The sequence below is a fragment of the Lynx canadensis genome, chromosome B1, assembly GCF_007474595.2.
Source record: "Lynx canadensis isolate LIC74 chromosome B1, mLynCan4.pri.v2, whole genome shotgun sequence".
NCBI classification, from domain to species: Eukaryota; Metazoa; Chordata; class Mammalia; order Carnivora; family Felidae; genus Lynx; species Lynx canadensis.
The window spans coordinates 40,404,617-40,428,074 of NC_044306.2; the positions used below are offsets into that span (position 1 = coordinate 40,404,617).

At 38.8% G+C, this 23,458-nt stretch overlaps 1 protein-coding gene across 6 annotated transcripts in view; it reads left to right on the forward strand.

Annotated features, from left to right (window-relative positions):
• The window catches only part of SLC20A2 (solute carrier family 20 member 2), a 109,087-nt gene that overhangs the window by 24,660 nt on the left and 60,969 nt on the right, over positions 1–23,458 (forward strand). The window contains exon 3 of one of the 6 annotated variants that reach the window (XM_030312535.1): positions 3,928–3,999. The exons of 4 other annotated variants lie outside the window; for them this stretch is intronic. The gene's annotated coding sequence lies outside the window, so the exon portion shown is untranslated. Of the gene's footprint in view, positions 1–3,927; positions 4,000–8,859; positions 9,090–23,458 lie in introns of those variants that run through there. One more of the 6 variants, XM_030312536.1, reaches the window with a different exon arrangement.

Sequence of the window (23,458 nt, forward strand, 5' to 3'; positions counted from 1 at the left end):
AGCTTGAATAATAAGGACAAGATTTTTCTTATTCAAAGTCAGAATGTTAGTTGGAATTTATTAATTTGCTACCCAGTTATACTTCCATTCCTCTTATTTAAAAAGTTTTTTAAAAAGCCTTAAATCTGGATCAAGAGCCCCTCCTTTAAATATGTTTACAAAAAAAGGATATCAATCGGTGAAACTAAAAAGAATAATTTTTAGTCATTTTTTAAGAGCATTTTTAGAAACAGATGTGAGTCAAAGAATTGGGAAATGCACCCTTTCCTGGCAACTGGAGAGAGGAAAATATAATGTCAAGAAAAAGGAGAAACCAGCTCTTACAATGACCACATTAAGGTCTAAAATGGATAATTGTTTATTATTTCACCGTCTACAATCAACCGCAGATATTCCAGTACTGTTTGTCCACCCATCTTTTTGTGAGCCAGGGCCTATGGAAAGAAACTGGTCTTTGGTGTTTCTGAGAATGGCCTTTTGGATGATTATAATTACTGGCTATTATAAATATTCGAGCTGAGTTGTTAATCAATCCTCTTGTTTTTTGCTGCTTTTAAAAGTGAGCACTCATCGCAGCGTTTTTTTAAATGAAATGTTTAGTGCTTAAGAGATACAGTCATGTACTTTTATCATCAAGAGACTAGGCTGTACCCCCCTGAAGAAACTAGCCACCTACTGGGTTCTTGTAGCCAAGTGAAATTAGAATCTCTTATGAATATTTCATCTCTTTTAGTTTGAGGTTGATTTTGAACAGCCTACTCTAAAAGTGACCACTTAGTTTATCTGGTTGGGAACAGACCACATCCATTTACAGCAAAGCTATAAAAAATTAGAGCATATGTTCTGTTTTTTTCTTAATTTTTTTTAACGTTTATTTTTGAGAGACAGAGTATGAGCCAGAGAGGGGCAGAGAGGGAGACAGAATCTGAAGCTCACTCCAGGCTCTGTCTGAGCTGTCAGCACAGAGCCCGATGCAGGGCTCAAACCCATGAACCATGAGATCATGACCTGAGCTGAAGTTGGACACTTAACTGACTGAGCCACCCAGGTGCCCCTAGAGCATACATGCTTGATTTCCCATGTCTCTTGGTAAATTAGTAAATACCAAGTGCTGTGTTCTACCACATACTTGAGCATTTATTTGCCTTTCAAACAAACCTTACAAATACTTGAGGACCCATGAGAACATATTTGATATTATTAATAATAAAACTGGTGGCTTTGGGCTGTTATTATGAGGATCCTTTCATTCTTACCCTGTAAGTTTCCTGTGCATCTAAAATAAGATAGAGAAGGAACCTAAAAGCCCAAAAAAAGTAGATTCATCACTATATACAGGTGGTTCAATCTGGAATTCCCACTCATTGTTCTTTTATGTAGCTAACTAGCGTGCTCCCTCCCTCCCTCCCTCTCTCCCTCTCTCTCTCTCTCTCTCTCTCTCTCTCTATATATATATATATATACACACACACACACAAAAATATATATAAATATATTTTATGTATAGAAATCTGTGTGAATCATTGTTCTGAGTACTATATGTGCATTAACTCGTTTTCTCAGCAGTCCTTGGAAGTGGATTCTTATCCTTATTTTGCAGGTGGGCAAAGAGAATTCTGTTAAGTAACTTGCCAATGGTTACAAAGCTAGTAAACTTCGATTTGAATGATCCCAGCAATAGGGCTCTGTTAAGTACTTTCCTACAGCCCTCTTTTCCTTTGAAAGTCTGAAATCTCAAGTTAGAAAGTAGAGTAGCTCTTATCCAAAAAAAGATTGTACATACTCTTGAAGTAAGCTTGATTGCTTATGGAGCAGTGCAGATTGAGATAACAAAAATTAATGTTTAGTGCTAACGTACCAAAAGGTTTTGGAAGTCTGTAGCTTATTCCCTGATTCCTAATAGTTTTCTTATAATTGGATTGCATAAACTGAGAAATGGGTGTTTCTGATTAGCAGTTAAGCACAGCTCATGAATCCAGGATTGGCCACCAAGTTTGATTCGTGATGGGTGAAATTTGCCTTTGCATTATCTGTGAGAAAGAGGTTTCTAAACAAATAAATAGTATGCGATTGCAGGACAGTTTTACTTATTTCAACTTAGAATATTTTCAAGTAGTTTTAGCAGTATTTATTTTAGTATGTTTAACTATCTTTAGTGCTTTTGCCTTAAAAATGGACAGAACTCAGTTTAACATTTTCTTAATAGATTCAAGTAATAAGACTGCATTTGAAAGTATTTTCAGTGTAGATTTATGACTACCTTGAAGCCAAATTAGAGTAGAATTAGTAAGATTTTGTTAACCTACGTTTTGAAATACTATGGCTTTAAATCTAATGTTGTTTTCCCTAAAATATCAGAATACATTTGTTTGTTATTTTAGGTTAGCCTGACTAATTAACTGTAGAGGTTCAGTTTGTACTTAATAATAAGCCTATGCTTATTTTTTCATTGAAGGTGTATTTATTACATAAGATACTAGTTCTTGTTTGTTTGAATCTGACAGCCAGGCTGTGTCTGTGTAGCAGTTCCAAGCAGAGCATCTTATATCAGCAAATGCAGAAGTGTTGCCCCAAGAGAAAGGAGTGAAACTCTTTTAACTGAGTGGAGGCTAATGTTGGGGCATCTTAAAATATGGCTGACCCTGTACTCTAGTGTGACTCTTTATGAACTCTAGACAAAGGGGAAAAAATTACAAGTATATTTAGCACCTGCTACCTACCAGGTACTGTCCTCAGTGATATAGCTATCTCTATATCTATATTCATGCACATTTGCCTGCATACCTTGCTGTGTATGCATAAATGTGTGAATTTATTTATTTAATGAAATGTTTATATATTAAACACCAGGCACTGTTCTACATGCTTTATAAATATAAACTCATGTAATCTTCATAATAGCCCAATGAAGTATGTAGATTACTATCCCCGTTTTAAAGATAAAGAAACTAGGCATAGCAAAAGTAATTGCCCAACGTCAACAACTACTGATGATGAAGCTAGAATTTGAACCCAGGCAAATACAGATGGATTCTGAATCCATTCCATTCCCCAGGCATACATTGTAGCTTTCCTTTTTCTCTGTCTTTGCTTACGTCATTGCTTCTGTATAATGTTCTTTCCACTCCTTTTGCTTTTGAAAGCTCACCAGTATGCAAAGGTGCTATTCAAATGTCACTTTTTCCAAGATGCCTTTTCCTGATTAACCCAACTAGAAGCCTCTTCTTTTCTTAGATTTCTAATGGAATGAAATTTTACCCTTTGAGATACTTACTGATTACTCTCTTATATGGTAGACAGTTTATATTTACCGAGATGTCTCATACCAGGTTATAAGCCTCCTGAAGGCAGACTTACATTCACACTATTTTCTGCTATAATCATGAACATCCTGCCATTCATACAAATCTTACAGATGCTTGGGAGTTTCATGATGGCAGAAACCAAGTGTTTAACAAATTTTTTTTTTAAGTGTATTTATTTATGGGGGGGGGGGGGGCAGAGTACGAGCAGGGGAGGGGCAGAGAGAGAGGGAGTCACAGAATCTGAAGCAAGCTCCAGGCTTTGAGCTGTCAGCACAGAGCCCAACATGGGACTTGAACTTGCGAACTGTGAGATCATTACCTGAGCTGAAGTCAGACGCTCAACTGACTGAGCCACCCAGACACCCCAACAAATGTTTGTTAAATGGATGACCTTTTAGGAATGTATTCAAACAGTAAAAATTTCCCAGTATTATTCTAAGATACTTTAAAAAATCAGCTATGTTAAAATAAGTATTCAAACACTATCAGTAACAGTACTGCCTTTATGTTCACAGTACTGATATAAATTGTGTTATAGAATCATGCTGAATTAATTACTTAGCAGAGTTTTAAAAAGAACTGTTTTTAAGAGTTTGCTGTGTTTCTCTCTCTCTTTTTTTAGCTTACAAAAAAATGACTGCTGAAGAGGAAATGGTTTGCACTTTTGGAGTTAGAGGTTTCTGCTCATGTGTGGGTAAATTGGTACTCTAATCCATTTCTGAAGTACTAAAACAGGTTGGATAGCTGTGACCTATGCCAGTATAATCCCTCTGAAGCCTAGGATGAAAGAACCATCTCTTTAGCATATATGTGTAGTTGTAGCATTAAAGGCCATGTGTATTTTGTTTCAAATTATAGGATGGACTAAATGGAGAACTTACCACTGTAGCAGTTTTATAATCAGACCATATCACTGTTTCATTTTAGTTTGATTAACATAATAATTGATATGATAAAGTAAATATAGTAAGCAGAATTGTGAATTTTAAGAATAACAGACATCAGTTAGTCTTGAAAGGTTTAGTTTGGAGATCCAGGGATGGAATGTTACAAATTTTTTGAAGATATGTATATTAGTGAGATTTTGCTGTGTAACAAATCACCTAATACTAGTGACTTAGACAAACAAACACATATGATGCCTCACAATAACATAGGTCACTGAGGTGGTTCTTTTGGTTTGGGCTAGCCTGGCTGTTCTCTGCAGGTGGCTGACAGCCCTGCTGGGGCCACAGTCTATGATGGCCTCCTGCACATGTCCGGAGTTGTCCTGCTGGCTGGTGCAGGAGCCTTGGCAGCAGGTGGCACATCTTTGTCCCAGATGGTCATCATCAGTGGGCTGGCCAGGGCTTCTTCATGAGGTGTTCTTGGGGTCCAAAGTGCAGCAAGAGAGGGCGAGCCCCCATGGGTCAGCACTTTTCAACTTTGCTCTTGTCTTGCAGGCCAAAGGGTGTGGATATAGGGAAGCAGGAACAAATAGGGGGTCATTACTGCAACAGTCTGCCAAGATAGGGAATTCATGAATGTGCTTAGTTAGTGTCCCTAAATTCTGATTGATCCTTAGGCCAGCAACATGAGGTGATCAAATAGAGAAAATCAGGCTGTCAAAGCTACACAGTTTTCAGAGGGATAGTTTATAGACCCTAGGCTCCCCTGAAATACTTAGTAATCATTTGAAGCCCCTTTCAACTTTTTTTTTTTTTTGAAGCCTTGAGCTATAAAAGTCGGGAACCTTTAATCCTTCCTCACTCAGTAAATATCCCAAATTGATCTTCAGCAAAGACTATGTTGATGGCAGAAGGGGTGTGATCATGATGGCTACAGCTGTTTATTGAGAGCTCATGTGTGCTGGTGCTATATGGCATCTCAGGGAGTTTTAACACTGGCCCTTGATGTTGGCATTATTACCCTTGTTTTACAGGTAAGGAAGCAGAGTCATAGAGGTTAGCTGAGTTCCCTGAAGTCATAGAGCTGGTAGGTGGGAGACTACATTTTGTACCCAGCTCTTTCTGACTCCACAGCTGCATCCAAAGAAGAGTTGCTTACCTAGTGGGTTGATCATGTATTTTTTCCAGCATGGAGGCTTTGAGTATTTTATGTCATCCTCTGAAAAACTGAGAACCATGGAGATACATGAGGGTTTTTTTTCCCCCCTTTCTACTCTTTCCCTACCCCACTACCCTCACTAGTTGGACCAAATAACCAGATTTAATTTGAAGATGATAAAAGCTCGGAATGGAAATTTTACTGCTGGGTCCAGATGTGATTTTTAAATATTTCAGAAGGGGCACCTGGGTGGCAATTCGTGGTTCATGGGTTCAAGCCCTGAGTTGGGCTCTGTGCTGACAGCTCAGAGCCTGGAGCCTGCTTTGGATTCTGTCTCCTCTCTCTCTCTGCCCCTCCCCCGCTTGCGCGCGCGCGCTCTCTCTCTCTCTCTCTCTGTCTCAAAACTAAATAATTATAAAAAAAAAAAAACCTTCATTTAAAAAATAAACTACATCTCTTCCCCACTCTGCCCCAGTTGTGCTCCCAGAGCACAGAGCACATCACTGTGTCTTTGTGCTTACCAGAACGTTGTTTGGGTGGGTCTGCCCTTCGCACCAGAATCTTGTCTGCCCTCCCTGTATCAGCAGCACCTAGCCCTGAACAGGAGCATTCCAGTATCTGGTACATGATTTTATGACTGAATTCCATGCCTGGGGGGAAATTCTTTCCTTCTTTCCTTCTCCCTCCTTTTGGGCTATTCATCCTCCTTTGGTCCTGTCTTTCTCCTTCCTAGCTCATTTTTCCTCCCCCCGCCCCCGATCTTCTGATCTTCAGCTTTCCTCAGCTTTCCATTTCTCCCACCAACTCATTAGTCATCTTTATATTCATTACATGTTGAAATGATAGTATCTTGGATATATTGAGTTAAACCAAATATATTATTCAAATTAATTTTACCTGTTATTTTTATTATTTTTTTACCTTACTACGAGAAAATTTAAAATCATGTATGTGGCTACTCTAGAGGGTCGATATCCAGTTTAATTCATTAATATGAGTTCATAAAACTAGTTTTTGTTTTTGTTTCAATTGCATGGATCTGTTGCACTAGATAAGCCATAGATCACCATCTTCCTTCCACTCACATGGCATTGCCTGGCCTTCCTCCCCACCACCAAAACTTCCTGAGAACAAATGGGGAGAATTTACCTTGCTTTTAATGATGCACATAGGTTTTTCTCTACTGTCATAAGTATGCCTGGAACAAAAGTACAGTTGACTCTTAAATTATTTTCACTAATGAAAAGGAAGCAGCAGAGTGACTAATGTAAATTGGAGGATACACTATTTTCTTTGGAATGTTTTGGTTCTTCCATTTTGGAACAGGTGTGGCCAGTGTTGAAAGAAACAGTGGAGTCATACTCAGCATATTTGATACATGAGGAACTGGAAAACTCAGTGTTCCCTGCCCTCCGTATAATGGATATAAGACTTATCATAGTGTTCTTCTGCAATGCAAACTCCAGTGCCTAAATAAAGTTGGTGTATTTGCTTTTTCTTTCTGGTTTAGGGAAGGAATGTGTTTTAGCTTAGAAACTCTTTTTCCAGGGGTGCCTGAGTGGCTTAGTTGGTTGAACGTCGGACTTCAGCTCAGGTCATGATCTCACGGTTCATGGGTTCAAGTCCTGTGACGGGCTCTGTACTGACAGCTCAGAGCTTGGAGCCTGCTTCAAGTTCTGTGTTTCCCTCTCTCTGCCCTTCCCTTGCTCATACTCTATTTCTCTCTCTCAAGAATAAATAAACATTAAAAAAAAAAAAAAGAAACTCTTTTTCCAAACTATGATAACAGGATAAGGATGATTGTGTCAAAAATAGCCTCAAAGCATCTTCTTTTGGCATTAAGAATTCTAGAGTGAGTTTGCTGTGGATCGCTAAGAGTTAATTATATTGATTAGGGCTAGTCATCTTTGATAGTGCCAACTTCTTTCCTTTTGGCATAGAGTGGGAAATGCTTACCTCCAGTGACTTTGGGTTGGGGTAGTGGTGAGTGTACCTCTAGCTACCATCTTGCAAGGGTTTTAGCGAGTCGTGCTTACCATTGGGCATTGGGGGTGGCATCCCAGACCTGCAGCTAGCAGTTTTTGTAAACAACTTGGAGGAGGTTTGTGCTGGTGGTTACCAGCTCATGCCAATGGGAATCAACCTGTTTACCACTTTGGGTGTTTGTGCCATAGGTGGACGGTGCTTCATAAGAGCATAGTCCTGTCTTAAAGATCCATGTAATAGGATACCTACCTGTGACAGAGAGTCAAGGAGTGAAACCCTGTAGCACAGACCTGGGATTTGGGAGTTAAGTAGAATAAATCTCTTACATTCTTCTTCTTCTTCTTCTTCTTCTTCTTTTTTTTTTTAATCTCTTGCATTCTTAAACTAACATTTTAAAATCAGAAAAACAGCTTAGAAAAGATCTATAGGATTATAGCTAAATGGTTAATATGGAAGACATATATGTCATACAGAGGTTAGGAGGGCGATGGAATGATCCAGTGTTGATTCAGAATGAAGCCTTGGACAAGTCATTGAATTTCCCTGTTTTACCCATGTGTTTAAAAAAAAGGAGGGGTGGGAATAATATCTCCCTGATGTGTTTGGGGATTTGAGGTTTGTAATGTGTTTTGAGATCTTTCATAAAGTGTCCAGTAAGACCAGAGTATGTCACCAGAACTCAAATGTTTAAAACTAATCGAAACCATCTTGAGTAGATGTTACGCAATTCTGTGGCTTTGATAATAAGTTATACTTATTAAGGAAGTACATATATATATTTGGAAGTATATATATTTTAAAAGAAATTCTGTGCTATTTCTCGTTTTCTTTTGACTATCAGATGTGTGCTTGGGGTCTTCAGCTGTTAACTTGAGTGTCAACATGATTTATAGGTGGTCTGTCATCTATAGAGGACAGTTTACCAGTTCCAGCTAGCCACGCAGTTAAATGCACTTCAGAATGTTTCTTGCCAAGGACGATGCCTTTTGCAAATGTTTGAGATGTTTGTTCTCACTTGTAATTTATTAGTGAACCTGTGTCCTAATAGCAACTCCTTGGAAGTGCAGAAGACAAAGCTAGAAAGCAAGTGAAGGACATTGGTTCGTTTTATATCAAGAAAAAAGCTTTCATTGAAGAGTACTTGTTAAACTTACTAGTTTGTATATTTGATTCCCGTTCAATTTCACATGGTACCACATCTAATCACACTGTGTAAAGAATCTGACAAAATGTCCTTTTACTTTGCTTTTCCTTGTGAGGAGCATACAGCACTGCCACCTTGTTGCCAAAGTTTTGTTTGATTTGAATGTGCTTAAAAAATCAAGTGAGCGCCTGTTGTGAAAAAGAGCTTACTCTTTCTTTGTCAGTACTTGCGAAAACAACTTAAAAGAAGTTAGTATTATTGGACTGAATTCAGTAATTAGCATAATCATGATGCTATGTATTGTTCAGCAGAGCACGCCCCTTGGCCAAATTTCCCATTAAGAGGACACCGATGTTGTCCTAGTGAATAAATCCCAGCACACATGATGCAAATCAGCGAGTTCCTGCCTGCTGCGCCGGTGCGGTTAATTTTAGCTGGGGTTTGTTCTAGGAGTTGTAAAACTGTTTACCCAAGTAGAAGTTAGTAAGCTGAAATGTGACTTCTCGGCCTAAGGTGATAGGATATCTATTTTAGACTTCAGATTGTGTTCATGGTCGGGAGAACAGTCTTCTGAAGAATTGCGGCTCAGATTTCCTTTGAAAGTGCTTGTAAGTAGTGGCTGGGTTTTTAAGATTTCTCTTTGTTCTTCTCTCCTTAAATCTTCCTAATGTTGCTATCATAGTAACTTTTCATCTCTTGGGAAAACTGGAAACTTTGGGGTGGCTACTTCAGGGGATTCTAAGAATGGTGGCAAAGGTTTTTCTTTACCGTGTATCCCACTGCAAGAAACCTACCTCATTTGGTTTTCCCAAGAGAAAGTATTTGATTTTTACTGTTTTTATCTTTGCAGAAGCAGTCTGTAGATTATTCCTTATTTTATCTGTTAAAATATTTGATTAATGGAATGGTTGTCTCATTGAGCTTTATTTCTATGGTAACCTAACTCTCAGGAAAAAAAAAAGTTAAAAGTAGATTCCTGTTGTACTTACTGTGAGTTACAATTTATATGCAGAAATAATGGGAGTGTCATATGTAATTGTGTAAAATGTACAGATGGACAGTTTTATTTTTTTTTAAGAAAGATTTCGTGTTTAAAAATAGACCCATATACCTCTAAAGAGAAGCACTTAAACAAATTTAGGATGAAGGCTTTACAAAGTAATTGAAAGCATCCTCTGGAAGATTGAGTTAATTACCACAGTTAACCAAAGTCATGAAATTCTTTAATCTTAACTGCTCTTAATTTAACAAGTCATTGCCAACTTAAATTTAGACTGAAAAAAACTAAAGATTTTAATATCAAATGTTTTTAATTAAATCTGCATCACCTTGCTTAGTTTGAGGTGTGTTTTAATTCAGAGTACACTAACTTCATGCCAAATAACATGCTTATAACAGAGAACCAGGCTGGACATTTTTTTAACCAATTAACAAATAAATTCTATCCCCTCTAGGAATATTGACTTTAATGAAGCAGTTCTAGTAGGTGCTGTGGTAGCTCCTCACCAGGCATCTGTGCCCATGTCATCTGTGTGAGCGAGGAGGGAGGCATTCCCTCAAATGCCATTTTCCATTTTGAAAGCTTTATTCAAAGACTTCTTTGTTATTATATATTGTCTGATTTTAAATCCAAATGACCTAAGGTGTCAACAATGAAAGGAAGTGTTTCAGTGGTACATTTAGTAGGAAAAGAATGTAAGAAGGAAAAACAGAACTGCGTTCTTGAGCTATTTTTAGAAAGAAACTCCTATTAAAACTTAAGTTTTTTTGTTGAGCAGAAGAGAAATTTGCAGTCCAGATTCATTGTAATTATAATAGAAAAGTCTAATGCCGTCTTTAATAGTAAAAAGGACTTTGTTACAGTATTTGCTTCATAATACATACTTTCATTGCAAGAAAGTCACCACTCTTATTCTTACTTTTAATTGTTAATAAGGCGCCATCTGAATGTCCGCGGAGTGTTTTTAAAGGTGCATTGTAGTTGGATCCTAGATCGTTTTCAAGCTGTTATTCATTCCCTCAGTTGTAGCTCAGTCCTGTGAAAAAGAAAAGCTGTTCAAAATGTATCCATTTTTAAAATTTAACAGAAGTTTCCATAGGTATTTTTACTAGAGGAAGCTTGTGTTCTTCTAGGAGGAGTTGCTAAAATGCTCATAAACACTTTGAGAGTGTCCGTTTTAATGATTTATGTGCTGTGAGAGAGTGATACAGGTGAATGAAAGGGAAGATCATTTTAATGATGTAAGCGTCAGTGTGGGAATTTGTTCTGTTTGCTGGGGTGGTGATTCCCTTCACTCCTTCTTATCTTGTGTGCCTGATGAAGTGATACCGGTTATTGTTCCCTCGTTAGTAAAGTCTCTGTTGACTAGTTATGACCTTGAGCATGACAGATCACAGTGAGCTCAGCTCATGGTCACAAATGGGGGTCCAGATGCTGAGCAGCAGGGCAGCTTTGGGGCCTGTGGAAAGAGCCCAGCAGCCCACGGTTCCACGCCTGTGCTGTGCACACCTGTACCTTCCATCATGGTTGCCCTCCCTGCGGTTGACTGTGTGTGTCTGTCCTCCAGTCCTGTTTAAACCGCTTTCCCTGGCAGCCTGCCTTTTCCTCCTAGCCCTCTGCCTCTTAAAATAGTTACAGACCCAGAGGCTCTGACAGAGTAGCTCCTGACTGCAGTAGGTTTATTTTACTCTTTATTCCTAGAGAATTAGCCTTCTGCTCTGAAGCTTTCAGGGAGTTTTTAGGGAAGCAATGAAGAATCTTTTTGGGGGTTCTCTTCTTCCACTTGAGGGTTTATGTAATAGATAACTTGTCTGTGTGGTTATATGGGAACTTACATTATCTAACAGGTTGCCTTTTGGCTTGGAGCTGGATGCAAGTGCGCAGTGATCACATCTCTAGCTTGTGCTCTTTCAAAAGGAAATTATGTAGCAATAGGCTTTGTTATATTGAATTTCAACGGTTTTGTCTCATATGAAAGGAACAGTGTGCACAGGAATGCCTTGAGCTCTGCTTGTCTTGTATGTAAGTAGATGGTAATAGGATTGGACCCTCTGCTGGAATTCTGACTTCTCCTGGAAATACTGGGACTGCTGTTATTATTTAGCATGTATTAAGCACCCCCAGAACACATACAATGCACAAAGACTGCATAGTTCCTACTCGCAAAGAACTCACGTGCTAAAATTAGGCAATAGACAGAGACTGGGCCCCCGACATAACGCACTAAGTAAACTGGCAGAAAAAATAGTGTGAAAGGGAAGAAAAGGAAAACAAAATGGAGTGGGGAGAGTTGGGGTCAGCTCACAGGATAGCTTTCAGTTCATCTGGGCTTTTGCCAAACAGGACAAACTGCTGTGCGCCCAGGGGTGCTCCTTCCCTTTCTCTTCCAGCAGCTAGGGAAGTGATGGAGATGGACTGAGCCCTGCAGCCAGATCCTCAGCGCCAGTTCCCTGTTACAATTCTCCACAAAGGGAGGAGGTTCACTAGTTTCCCTGCACCTGGAATGGTTGTTATATGGAGGGCGTAAACTTCTGGTGTCTCATAAAGTCCAATAAAAGTAAGAAGCATCTTTCCCAGTATAATGAGATTTGTATAGAAATCTGACCTGGCATTCCAGATTTTCTCTCTCCTCCTGAACTGATGTGCACTAGATCTGGTTCCTTAAAACCCTACACTGGTTTAGGATGTTGAGTCAACTGTTGAATTAGAGAAATGCTTTGAGCTTCTCAGAAGAAAGGCATTACGAAGGTCACAAGCATTACTGCAGCTCATAAAGGAGTCAGAGAACATGAATCAGAAGGGAGCTAATAAGGCAAGCTTCGGGTATTGGAGATTAATAAATAGGAATATACTGTATGAATCTGTGAGTCATTTTTCCCCTCATATGCAACCTCAGCCAGTCTCTCTGACTAAGGTTCTGGGTCTAGTTCATGGCTCCACAACTAAAAGAGACTTGGAGAAGGCTCAACCAAGAACGCCACAAAATGATTAAAGGGTTGAAAACTGATATCTATAATATGATGTTAGGGATCTTCTCTTATTTAGCCTGGAGGGGAAAAAATGCCCAGGGGACTCTTGAATTGTTATGCAAGTAAGTAGATGCCTCAGAACCAAGGACTGTTGACCAACTAGTATCTATTTCCATTGAGAATATAAGAGTTCAGTCCAACAAAGGTTAGGTTAGAACCATGGTCCCTCACACTGCAGTCCTGGCACCTTGAGCATCAGCACCACGTGGGAACTTGTGAGAAATGCACCTTCTCAGGTCTCATCCAAGATCTGTTGATTCAGAACCTGGGGAGATGGGGCCCAGCAATCTGCATTTTGACAAGCCCTGTAAGTGATTCTGATGCACACTAAGGTTGGCGGACTACTAGATGAGATATAAAGAAGGGTTTTATAAAATGGGGAATTTGAACCCTGGAAAATGTAAACCTTTTTTTGGAAGTTATCTAAAAATGGATCTGTATTTGTGATGTTTTCAATATTCTCTCTAAAGTCTGGAGATAAGTGACCTCTCAAAGTCCCTTCTAGCCCTGACTTTGCTCTGGATTTCCTCTGTCACTTAGAGAAGATTAATAATTAACCAGGAAAATTTTGCAATTACTTTTCTGAACTCAGTAGTTAAGACAGTGCCCATTTCAAATGAGAAGCAAATGAGAAAATGTGATAGTAATGTGCTATCAGATTATATCACAGTGTTATTCAGTGGACTCCCTCTTCCCCATGTGACTTTTACACAGCCACCAGAAGGGGAATTTGGGCAGAGGTCAAAACAAGGAGCCTCTTGATGTTAGCTGGTGATTGATCATTTTGTGTCACAGACTGCTGGCTAGATTGGTCGCTTTCTTCATGAAGCCTATGTCAGAAGATAGGTGGCAGTAGGGGAAGTTTGACTACCCCATTTTCCCAACTCTGTCACTCCCACAGGAGAGCTTTGTTGGTGTGCTGTTGTATCACCTGCAGGAATGTCCTTCCCCGTCCCTGCCATGGGGAATTCCATGTGACACCCTAGATGTAGGGGCAGAGCGAGGACCTAAAGAAAATGTAAGCACAGATGTGGTCAGCTTGGAGGCTGTCTGCTAGAGGTGAAGGATAGTGACCTATTTCATCTTGACGTTTTTATATCTGCAGCAAACAATGGTACACATGCCGGCACTTAATGAAATTAAGTGGTTAATTGCTCAGTTGAAATGGTCAAGGCCACAGGTGCTCTGCCTTCTTCAGTGTAATAAATTATCTAGAGTTAGGAAGGTGGTGGTTCTTACCCTTCCCAATCAAAATAGTTACTCCTCCTGTGAGTACTACTCACCACCCGCCACACACCTCATTGTGCTTTTGCCTGATGGAATTTTCTTGGGTTGAAAACACAAACTACTGAGTGTGTGTCTATTTGTTATACTTTGTATAGCATTTAGTACAATAAAAGCTTTTTGTGATCATAACGAAGAAAGGGTTTTCTGAGGACATGTTTTGCCAGTGCTGTTTAAAAATTGTCACACAAGTGGCACACTGCTGTCTCCAAAGAAGACATGCTCTATCTTGGCCAGGGCACCATGGCTCTAATATTTTAGCCCTTAAAAATGGGATAGGTAGAACCCTTGGCTTTTATGGCTATAGTTAATTACATATTCGCAGAGTATTAAAAGATCCTTGAAGTGAGAAATGACAAGTGAGGGCATCTGGCTCGAACTTCAGTTTGCTGTGTAATGGGAGACAGGGGGTAAAGGTGGCAAGTGTATATACCAGTGTTGCACAACCTTCAGACCGGGTTGTGTTTGAAAAAACTGAGCTCTTAGACATTAAGCTGCATGCAGGCACTGCTATTTCTACACCTGTGTCTGTTTACGGAGTATATGAAGCCCACCGAATGTGTTAGTTGCACACTGATAAGATAGCTATGTCTCACCAATGCAGAGAACAGAGACAGCTGATTTTTAACATTCTGAGTTAGTCTGAATATAAAATATTTTCTTTAAAACCAGCGAACTCTCAATAACTATAAATCCAAGAGAAAGTTCAAATGATTGGTCCATTTGGACCATTCTTATTGATAGCAGGCAAAAGGCTATTTTCATTTCTCTACAAAGAGAATTTGCTTAATAGTCATTCCCTTTAGTATTTCACTTTGGCAAAAATAGTTTTGTTTCTAAAAGCAATCTTATACCTAGTCCACATATGTTTGATTAAAAACGAGAGTGGGTAAGTGGTTTGGGCTAAACCTTTTCTCATTATTGTTCAGTCAAAAAAAAATTAAACTTGATGAAAAAGGAGGAGGAACAACCCTTTTGCTTATTATAGACTACTGAAGAATTACTGACCTAATGCTTCAAAGAAACATCCCCAGAAACAACCTGATAAAGTACTAGTTAGATCATATATGGTGTTACCATGTAATGCAACTCTCTGCAGCCATTTAAAAGTGATGGCATTCTATCTATTACGAGTGAAACTTGCAGGTTACAAAATACATATGTATAACCATTTTCTACATGGAAGGCAATTTTTTTAATGGCTAATGGCTTCATTTTCTTTTTTGAAAGGAAGGCACAGGGGCTCCTGGATGGCTCAGTCAGTTGAGTGTCCAGCTCTTGCTTTCAGCTCAGGTTATGATCCCAAGTCATAGGATCAAGTCCCACATCAGGCTCCTCACTGAGCATGGAGCCTGCTTGGGATCCTCTTTCTCCCTCCCTCTCTCTCTCTCTCTCTCTCAAAAGTTAAAGAAAAAAAAAAGGAAGGTACTTATATGTACATGAAAAACGAATGCTTTGCATCAGATGTAAGCAATAGTTATCTCAAGGAGATTAGCTGATGTGTGATGTCTTCCCTCTTCTCTTTGGCTACCTATAGGTTTTTTGTTTTCTTTTTTTTTTTCTAATGAGCATGCATTATGTAATAATGAAAAACTTTCTTTTCAAAACAGGGCTGTTATAATTCATTTTGATTTTGACTTTTTTATTTAATTTGGCAGTGGCCTCCCAGTGGCTTACGTAAGTAATGCATACTTCGATGAATAAAACTAGTAGTACATCAGAATGTACACAAAACAGTGGTTATTTTTCAGTGGTGAGCAAAGAGCACTTTTCCTTGCTTTACTTTCTTGTGTACGTACCAGGTTTTTTTTTTTTATATGAGTGTGTATTATTTTTACAATGGGAGATTTTGACTTATTTTTAAGGCAGAGACTTGAGATCTTGGCTCTTGGGAAGAGGCCCATACAAAGTGATGCGTGGCAGTTATTGATAAAGGTTAGTTTTGTTAATTCTTCAGGGTAACAGGTATTCAGCAAGGGTTTGCTTTCACTGCTTATGGCTGTGGATGTTCGGTGAGCTCTGATATGACCTCAAATTGAGTAGGATCTCAGGTTCAGTATTATATAAAGGATGGGAGCTGGGGAACCCAACATTTTTAAGTCATTGAAATAATACTTTATGTTAGGATTATTCATTTAAATTTTGTAAGGGACCATCATTCTTGGTCTTCAATATAAAGTAGTGAATTATAAAACCATTATAAAAGATAATATTTTGAGTGACAGTTACAAGGGATGATGGAAAGAATAAGTCATCTAGCTCGTATTTCCAGAGCACTTATCTTTGTAGTATCAAAGTGTATCTCACCAGTGTTTATTAAAAGTGATAGCACTTTAGGAGAGTACTGGCCTTCTCAATTCTTTCTGCCAAATGCTGCTAGGATGTTCTTGTGGCCTTAATCAGAAGGTTATTTCGGGTAACTATTTGGTCCTGGTGGCAGTTGATGTAAGAAAATCGTGAGCAAAAACAGTAGGCCTCCCTTTCAACCCATTTTTGTGTGGTAACATGTGAGAATAAGTACTTTTGAAAGTTACTTAAAGAGTCTCTCTTTAAAGTATATTCCTAAGTTTGGGCCTAAATGAGTAGAATCTGTCACCAGGTTTACTTGGGGACAGAGGTTTAGATTGAAACTAAATTGAATCCACTGTCAACAGAACCTTAAACTTAATTTAAAGCCACGGTGCCTTGAGAAACCAAAAGGAATTTAGTAGCATGTATGTAGTATACCATGTTTTGGCCTAGCCTTTGTTTGAAGACCTTTGTTACTCATAGAAGAGTGTTTTCCTGGAATACTTATAACTAAGAAAGCTGGTTTTTCAAGTTTCTTTCTTACCGTTTTTGATCCTTATAAGGAGTGCTTTTCTGTTCATCCTCTCTTATATTTCTTTATCATCTTGTCTCTTTCTCCTGCAATTGTAAGATAGGAATAATCATGTAATTCCTCTCTGCACTGTTGCCTCTTTGGGGAAGTAAAGACATATCCCACATGGGTTTATCATCATTTTTTCTGGGTCGGGGAGGGGAGAAAGAGATGTCAGTGAGCTATTTAACCCAAAGAGTCAGAAATGCAATGGATAGAGTACTGTTCCAGTGAGATTTGTGATAGCCAGCCACATCAGCATGCCCTAGCTGCCAAGTGATTTCAACTCTGATGAGTCACAGCCCTCCTGCACACAATGTCAGCACAGATATATGGTGTGCCACATGCCACGGGGCACCTGGATGATTCAGTTGGTTAAGCGTCTGACTCTTGATTTGAGCTCAGGTCATGATCTCATGGTTTGTGAGTTTGAGCCCTGTGTTGGGCTCTGTGCCGACAGCATGGAGCCTGCTTGGGATTCTCTGTCTCTCTCCCTCTCTCTCTGCCCTCCTCTCACTTGCTCATGCTCTCTCTTTCTCTCTCCCTCAAAATAAATATTTAAATTTTTTTCATTAAAAAAATGAAATGCCACATGCCCTATCAAGATGGAGTAAAATAGGTGGCTACAGTTTGATTAATAGGATGCTTTTCAAGTTGAGTGGCTCAAAGGAAGAAAGAGAACATTTTTTTAAAATGATAGAGTGGATAAAAATATGTCTAGACTGTATTCTGAGACTATAGACTAAATTAGAAAAGGTAAAAAAAAAAAAAAAACTGTGGTTGCTGTCAAGAGAAAGGGGGGTTTTGTAAGAGCAAGAGGAGAATGGAGCTCAGCTTAAAGATTTGGGCTGAGTTTATTGTCTTCCTTTTTATTTTTTTATTTGTTCATTCATTTCTTGGTTTTGTTTGTTTTTGCCTTTTTTACAGACTAAAAGTGAAAATAAGGGGATATGAATGTGCTTAGCATAGTGAGGCAGTGGGGGGCTCATGTATTGTTACAAAGGTTTCAGAAAGAAAGTGATTGCTTTAGACTTGACTTGAAATTAAAGTGGTGGCTGGTGCAGGAAGAGAGAATTGTTGGGAGGTTCTGTCACTTTCTGCCTCAGCCTACTGTGCAGAGTTCGGTATCCCTAAGGACCTAGAGGGTGGAGGAGTGTCCAGCCAAGCACCTTTTGCTGTCAGTCCTGATTTTCACGATCTCTACTTCTGTTCATGTTTATTTGGTTTTTCCTTGAGTGTCTTCAGGCTCTGTGAGACTTGTCAGTAACAGTTAAATAATCCAGAATTTTTATTTGAAGAAAAATGACTTAACAGCTTAATCCAGAAAAGCTTCGTTTGATCAGGTATAAAAACTTGACATTGTCATACTATTACGTATTACAATGATACGTTTTTTAAAGTTTAATTTTTATTGCATTTTAAGGGAAAATTACCCTCAATTGGTAATGATATAATGAGAAAGATTTTTTTTTCTGTGTCCCCATTAAATATTAAGCAGCAAACTTCTAAGAACTCAAATGATCAAATTGGATCCAACTATGTAAGAGCAACCCAGATATAGAACTAACTTACTTTCTTTCTTTTTCTTTCTTTCTTTCTTTCTTTCTTTCTTTCTTTCTTTCTTTCTTTCTTTCTTTCTTTCTTTCTTTCATTTTGAGAGGGAGTGCACATGCACACAGGAGGGACAGAGGGAGGGAGAGAGAATCCCAAGCAGGTTCCATGCTGTCAGCACAGAGCCCAACGTGGGGCCTAATTCCACAAACCATGAGATCATGACCTGAGCTGAAGTCCAGAGTCAGACATTTAACCAACTGAGCCACCCAGGCGCCCCAGAAGTAATTTTTTTAAAGGCAAATCATGGCCACTTCAACAAAAATTATATGTAGTAACATTCATTTTACTATAAAATTATGAATCTGATGACACTATAGTTCTGTGAGTGTTTACACATGCTGAGGATTTTGTGACCATCAGCACAGACAGGATAAATAAAAATTAAAACTCCCCAGAGGTTGTCTTTGTGCCACCCCTTTGTATTTAGACCTTCCCCCCATCCCTTAACTCCCTGAACTATGAAAGTAGTCTCTAAGTTCCACACCAGCCATAGTAAAGGGTGAAAAGCCATCGTTAAGGGGGCTTAAGCACAACCTTTGATCAGTTAAGTGGCTTATGGGTCATTCTTCAGAAGCCAGACTAAAATATAAAAACAAGGAGGAAAAATCTGAGCAGGGAAATCAACAGCTATACTCTGTGGAAAGTAGACTTTACAGAATTAGATCAGCCAAATAAACAAGCAAACAAATATCAGTAACAAAACCTCTAAGGTCTGGGAACATCAGTAACCAGAGTTGCTATGTTATGTACAGTTATAGATATATAACATATCTATAATATGTCTAGTTTTAAATGAAAATTTATGAGACATGTAAAGAAATTAGAAATTGTGACATACACAGGAGAAATAAACTAGACAATTGACACTGCTTTTGAGGGGCCCATACACTGAACAAAACAAAGACTTCAAAGTAGCTATTATAAATACTCAAAGATTGTGCTCGCTTCGGCAGCACATATACTAAAATATAAATACTCAAAGATTAAAAGAAACCATTTAAAACATTTTTTTAAATGTTCATTTATTTTGGGGAGAGAACGACAGAGCATGAGTGGGGGAGGGGCAGAGAGAGAGGGAGACACAGAATCCAAAGTGGGCTCCAGGGTCCAAGCTGTCACAGAGCCCGATGCGGGGCTTGGAATGGGAGAAAAAAATCTATAAATCATATATCTAATAAGGGGTTAGTATCCAGAATATATAAAGAATTCCTACAATTCAACAGCAAAAAACAAAACAAAACAAAACAAAACAAAAAAACAAAACAAAACAAAAAAAATGTGCAAAGGACTTGAAGTAGATATTTCACTAAAGAAGACCTACAAATGGCCAAAAAGCCAGTGAAAAGATGCTCATCATCACTAATCATTATCGAAATGCAAATCGAAACCACCGTGAGATATCACCTCACACCAGTTAGAATGGCTACTATATATAAAAAACAAAACAAAACAAAAAACAAGCATTAGTGAGGATGTGGAGAAATTGGAACCTTTGTACCTTGTTGGTGGGAATATAAAATGGTGTGGCTGCTGTGCAAAGCAGTACAGTAGTTTCTCAAAGAGTTAAAAACAGAATTACCACCTCACCTGGCAATTTTGCTTCTGGAGAAATTGGAACCTTTGTACCTTGTTGGTGGGAATATAAAATGGTGTGGCTGCTGTGCAAAACAGTACGGTAGTTTCTCAAAGAGATAAAAACAGAATTACCACCTCACCTGGCAATTTTGCTTCTGGATATACACCCAAAAGAATTGAAAACAGAGACTTGGAGAGAAATTTGTACACCTTTTTTTGATAGCATTATTCACAGTATCCAAAAAGTGGAAGTAACTGAAATGTCCATCGGTGAATGAGTAAAAAAAAATGTGGTTTATATGTACAATGGAATATTATTCAGCCTTAAAAAGGAAAGAAATTCTGAACATGCTACAGTGTGGATGAACTTTGAAGACACTATGCTAAGTAAAATAGGGCAGTCACAAAAACACACTGTATGGTCTCACTTATATGGATGTACTTAAAGTAATCAGACTCATAGAGACAGAAAGTAGAATGGTGGTTGCCAAGGATTGGGGTGAGAGGGAATGGGAAATTATTCTTTAATAGGTACAGAGTTTCAGTTTTGTAAGATGAAAAGAGTTTTGTGGTGATGTTTGCATAACAATGCAAATGTACTTAATGCCACAGTACACTTAAAAGTAGTTAAGTGGTAAGTTTTATGTTTATTTTACCACAATTAAAAAAAATGTTTTTATGGGGCGCCTGGGTGGCGCAGTCGGTTAAGCGTCCGACTTCAGCCAGGTCACGATCTCGCGGTCCGTGAGTTCGAGCCCCGCGTCAGGCTCTGGGCTGATGGCTCAGAGCCTGGAGCCTGTTTCCGATTCTGTGTCTCCTTCTCTCTCTGCCCCTCCCCCATTCATGCTCTGTCTCTCTCTGTCCCAAAAATAAACGTTGAAAAAAAAAATTAAAAAAAAAATGTTTTAAACATGGAAATTCTGGAATTGAAAAGTATAACAAAAGGAGAAACTCACCAGAGGGATCAACAGTAGATTTGAGTTGTCAGAAGAAAGAATCTGCAAATTGAAGAGAGAGCCATGGAGATAATGCAGTCTGAAGAACAGAACGAAAGAATGAAAAAGAATGAACAGAATCTCAGAAGAATATAGGTCACTATTAAGTGTGCCAATTGAAGTATCAGAAGAGAGAAAAAGGGGTAGAAAAATATTCAAAGAAGTCATGATTTACAGCCTTACAGGTGGATGAAATACACTAATGTACACATTCAAGATGCTTAGCAGACTCTAATTTGGATAAGCATTAAGAGATCCACACCCAGATATGTAATCAAAATTTTGAAAGACAAAAAGGTGATGTGGATAGCAGCAAGAAAGGAAAAACTCAATTATAAGGGAACTTCACTAATATTAACACCTGATTTCTTATGAGAAACAGTGGGGGCCAGAAGGCAGTTAAGAGGGCACATTAAAGTGTTAAAAGAATCCTCTGCCCTGCAAAACTATCTTTCAGAAGTAAAGGCAAAATAAAAACATTTTTATCCCAAGTAACTGAAAACAGAATCCATTGCTAGCAGTTCTGCCTTAACAAGAAATACTAAAGGAAGTGACACTTGACAGTATTATGAAGACACACACATACACACACACACACACACACAGTAAAGTTAATTAAGTAGGTAATGATAAAAGACTGTATAATTATATATTTCTGCTTCTTATAACTGATTTCAAACATCACTAAAGAGCAGCTTATATCTGGTTGCTTTCTAGTTACTGTAATAAAGCTCTGTGTTCACATCAAAGCATCCTCCCTAGCCTCAAGTTTTCTTTTTTTTAATTTTTTTTTTTTCAACGTTTATTTATTTTTGGGACAGAGAGAGACAGAGCATGAATGGGGGAGGGGCAGAGAGAGAGGGAGGCACAGAATCGGAAACAGGCTCCAGGCTCTGAGCCATCAGCCCAGAGCCTGACGCGGGGCTCGAACTCACGGACCGCGAGATCGTGACCTGGCTGAAGCCGGACGCTTAACCGACTGCGCCACCCAGGCGCCCCTAGCCTCAAGTTTTCTAAAGGAAAAACTGAGCCAAAGGGAGTCAGTGACTTGCCCAAGAAAGTTTATCTCAAGCATCCACCAAGGAGTTGAGTGCCAGGAGCACACTCAGAATCAGGAAATAATGTTCAAAGAAATCTTATAAACTGTCTTATCTCACTCATATTTTTAAATTACTATTTCCATCATTCTTTGAGGGTGATAGCAAGCAAATGCTTATGGTTTCTTAAGTTAGTAAAAAGATTTCAATTTCAGTTGTCTCAATGAGAGATAGGAGGAACTGCTAAATTTTCACCTGACTTCCTGCCCAGACGAACAATGTTTTAGACTTACTGCCTTGTTTAGACTGTTTACACTGTGAATTTGGGTGGAATTGAATTAAGTTTGCAGACTTCTGATAAAGCACTTCAGAGGCCTGAACCAACTTTCAGGCCTGAACCAACCAGTTTTTGAATTGCAAAAAGGAAAAGTCTGACTGAATCAATTTAATAATTATTTGTTCCCTCTTGCTTTTTCTGCTGCCTAAGAACTATTGCTTAAGAACCTCTGGAATGAAAATAAGAGCTATGGAGCTGTAAGTTGAGCATGGAAAATAGTTGAGATAATAATCTCCATCTATCCACTCTTCTATTTATGTTAATGTTCTATTAATAGAAAGAATGTGTAGTAGTATCAGGAATCAATGTTTTTATAAGTACCATTCATATTTCTGTTGAGCTTCTATAATCAGAACAAAATTAGCAAATAAATATGTAGGAACCAGGATACCCATACATAGTCCCATTTTAAACTGTAGCTGAAGGGAAAGTATTTCCTTAATACAGCTCTTAGAGCTTAGCCAGACAGCCCAACACTTCAGGGCACAGAACTGGAACAGTACGCCTAGGTTTGCCATTTGATAGGAGTGATGTTAAGTGATTTATTCATGAGAAGGATTCTACTTTCAGTTATGAGTGGAGAAAAAATTATGTAGAGTAACTGAGAGGAATCCATCTACAGTGTACACAGAAAGGGAAAAAAATGGTTCGAAGCCATTTCCGTCTTAGGACAGGAGTAAATGTATAAAGCTCAGCTATCCTTGTCCCTTGCTTTCAAGCAGTATCGTACCTGCAACACTCCAGCAAGGGGGTCATAATCCTTAAAAAAACAAAAACAAACTCTTAGCAGCTTTCACGTTTCTTTTTTTTTTCAAATTAATTATTTTTTGAGAGAGAAAGAGAAAGCACTAGTGAGCAAGGGGCAGAGAGAGAGAGGGAGAGTGCAGAGCCCTGAGCCGGTTCGGTTCGTGCTCACCTGATGCAGGACTCATGCTCACCTGAAGCGGGGCGCGAGCTCACCTGATGCCGGGCTTGAACTCATGAACTGTGAGAAAACCGACTGAACCACCCCAGGCGCCTCTAATTCCACTTTTTTTTTTTTTTTTTTTTTTTTTTTTTTTAATTTTTTTTTTTCAACGTTTATTTATTTTTGGGACAGAGAGAGACAGAGCATGAACGGGGGAGGGGCAGAGAGAGAGGGAAACACAGAATCGGAAGCAGGCTCCAGGCTCTGAGCCATCAGCCCAGAGCCTGACGCGGGGCTCAAACTCGCGGAGCGCGAGATCGTGACCTGGCTGAAGTCGGA